Raw genomic sequence first — 3716 nt, 5'->3', positions numbered from 1 at the left:
TCGGAAGGCGGAGGTGGCGCTGTGAGGCTGTGGAAGTGTTACGAGGCAATGGTGTCATGAGACATGGTTGGTGTTATGAGGTGGAGATGCTGTTGTGAGGAATGGTTGGTGTTATGAGGCAGGGACAGTGTTATGAGGCATGGGTGGTGTTATGAGGCAGTGGGGGGTGTTATGAAGTGGAGATGGTGTCAGGAGGCAATAGAAGTGCTAAGATATGGATGGCGTTATGAGGCAATGGAGATATTATGAGGTGGAGACGCGAGAGGGCCGCTGTCATGAGAAAATCGGCGATAAAAGTGGGGACGTTTGTTAATTAGATACGCCATTTGCTAATGAAGGTGGCATGTGAGGAGTCGGTGGGGGTTGGGGGAGGGGGAGATGCCAGAGGTGGATGACATCGAGGGTCCCCCCACTCCCTCCCTCCCTCCCTCCCTCTCTCTCTCTTCCCCTGTTTTAGGTATATTAAAATGCTTGGGCTGATTTCATTATTCTATTTTTATCATTCTATTATACTGTGAATTGTGGCATGGTTTTGTCGTTGTTATTCCCCGTCACTTGTCTCTTCATTTGGGATTGTGAGCATTATTGTTGTCGTCATTGTTATTGGTCTTAATAACAGTCATGATTATTATTAGTTGTCGCATTAGAAATCTCTCGTGGTGTTAGTTGCTATTGGTGCTATCTTATTACATTTTTTTTTTTGTCCTGCTCTGTTACGATTACAATTCTCACTCGTAGAAGTAGCAGGAACAGTGCTAGCTGAATAAGCAGTAGCAGGTGATGGCAGCAGTACATCATTCTTATTGCAATCGTTATCATAAGCATCTTTAGTGCTAGCCATAATCATCTATTTTTGTTGTTCCTGTTTTTATTAGTGATGATAAAAGACAATGCTTCCGTTATAGCTGCTTCTGCTTCTCTTCCTTCCCCTATTGCCGTTGTAGCAATAACAACAAATGCTTCTGCTTTTGGAGTCATAAAAGTGCTCCTTATAGCCCTCAAATAGTCATACCCACGCCATGCTGTACGCTACTACATTCACTTCATGAACCCCGCTCCCGTACAGCCCTCGGCGACCGCTGATTGATTATGCAATGCGGAGAGTTAGTCGATGAAGTGATGATTGAGATTGATGAGTTGATGATCGAGATTCTCTGGGATACGGACGGGGCAGTGTATCGGAGGGGCGAGAGGGCGGTCGACACTCCAGCCATGCAATTGTTTAATTTTCTCTCTCTCTCTCTCTCTCTCTCTCTCTCTCTCTCTCTCTCTCTCTCTCTCTCACACACACACACACACACACACACACACACACACACACACACACACACACACACACACACACACACACACACATATGCGCACTCGCGCGCTCTATCTCTGTCTGTGTTTTGTTTGTTTGTTTGTCAGTTGCGTAGGTTGGCTTAGGGGCACATACCCCCCCACCCCCACCCCGCCGCCTCCCCGGAAGTGGTTAAGTTAATGGCGTGAAAGAGGCATAATCTTTATTTGAGAGGGTTGCTAATGAGACCCTATTTTTCATCCTGATTTCACCTGTGGATAACTGTTGCCGCCAGTCCTCGGTGGCGTAGAGCAAGAGGGACTGAGACAAGTACGTATTACTGAGAGTCGTAAAAAAAAGTTTTCTTCTCCGTTCTCGCGTGTCCTCGGAGAATCGTCGAACACTCATTTCATTGTTTACTTGTTTTATAGGTGGATCTTAGTCCCTTCGTCATTTATTTTTTATTTTTTTTATAGCTATTTATTTATTTATTTATTTATTTATTTATTTATTTATTTATTAACTGTGACGTGATCATTTCTTGTAGTGTTTTGGCTGTTCAACTTCTGTTACACGTGAACACGGGATTGGGAAACCTGTTGAGCAAACGAACCGCAGACCAAGAGCTTCAGTTAACTCTCGGTACCGCCACCACCACATCATTACCATTGCTGTTGTCATTGTTATTATCATTGTGGTTGTTATGTTTATTGTTATTTTTGTTGTTATTTTATTATTACTACTACTACTTCATCATCATCATCATCATCATCATCTTGTTATTGTTATCAATATTATTATTATTATTATTATTATTATTATTATTATTATCATCATCATCATTGTTATTGTAATAATAATAGTAATAATAATAATAATTATTATTATTAATATTATTATTATTATTATTATTATTAGTAGTAGTAGTAGTAGTAGTAGTATTACTATTAGAATTAGTAGTAATTTTATTAACGTTACTGTTATTTTTTAATTGTTATTACTCTCATGATGCTGACATCATCATTATTATAATTACTATTATTATTATTATTATTATTATTATTATTATTATTATTATTGTTATTGTTATTGTTATTGTTATCACTATTAGCATTATCATTTTCATGAGAAAAAACACGTTTTTCAAAGATCGTATCCTTGGAATGACTGAATTGTTGCATATTGCACGTAGGTGGAGAAAATTGGTTGTCTGAATTATGTACTTAAGTGCGATGAAGACGTTCTTATTTATCGTGCAACCAAATATCTGTGGAATGTTCACCGGAAAGCGTTTCATTGCATAATGACCCTGACCTTAAGCACGTGCTGTTGTTTTTTTCCTTGTGTTTTCTTTTCTTTTATTATTATTATTTTTATTATTTTTTATCGTTTTTTTTTTTGGGGGGGTGGGAGGGTATTGCAGTTAGTTTTGTTAATATTTTTGTTATGATGATGGTCATAAGAACAGTGGGGATGATGATAATATTGATGGTGATAGTAATAGATATTATTTTTTCTTTAATTATATTTTATTATTATTGTTGGCGTTATTTATTATTATTATTATTATTATTATTATTATTATTATTATTATTATTATTATTATTACTCTTACTATTAGCATTATATAACCATCATATAACCATCATCACCATCATTGTTAACATTACCGTAATCATTATCATCATTATTATTATTTTTATCCTAGATTTTTTTGCCATACGCGTTACGAATATATAATTCTTTGGCGGAAGCGGCGTGGCGATCGAAGCACAGACAGAGAGACGCGAAGGGCGGGAGGTCACGCCATCTCCGCCGGCAGAGGATGACCAGCGCCAGGCGTCTGCGGGCCTGGTCAGCGCGCGGACAGGACTCGGCCATTAGGGAACCCGCGGTCCTTCGTCTGCTGCGAGTGGGGTCCGCTGGCGCCGCTGAGGATACTCAATCAAACGGCGTGGGTGGGGTTGGGTGGTGGGCGGGGGGGTTGGGTGGTGGGCGGGGGGGTTGGGTGGTGGGCGGAGCGGTCGGATCATCGGCATTTCGGGGACAATTTTTGGATCTCTCTTTTTATTTATTTGTTTGTTTATTTATTTATTTGTTTATTTGTTGAATTATTTATTATTTCGCGGTTTGATATTCTCGTGTATCGTCTCACTTTCTTGGTCTTTCGTTTTTCTTCTTTTTTTTTCCTTTTTTTTTCTTTTTTCTTGCCGCTTTTCTAGAGTCCTGTTTATTTTCCCTCTTATCGCGTCAATGTTTCCCTTCCACAGAATCTTTCAATACAACCTTTTCCCCTTACAGTTTATTGTTTTGTTTACGTTAGCGTTTTTCTTCACTTTTTTAATATCCTTTTTTTTTTTTTTTCTTTACTTTATTTCTCCCTTCGACCTCCCGGACTCCCTACCACCACCACCATACCCTCGCCATACCTCTT

Source organism: Penaeus chinensis, chromosome 15, assembly GCF_019202785.1.
Source record: "Penaeus chinensis breed Huanghai No. 1 chromosome 15, ASM1920278v2, whole genome shotgun sequence".
NCBI lineage: Eukaryota > Metazoa > Arthropoda > Malacostraca > Decapoda > Penaeidae > Penaeus > Penaeus chinensis.
Note: the sequence above shows the minus strand (reverse complement) of the source record.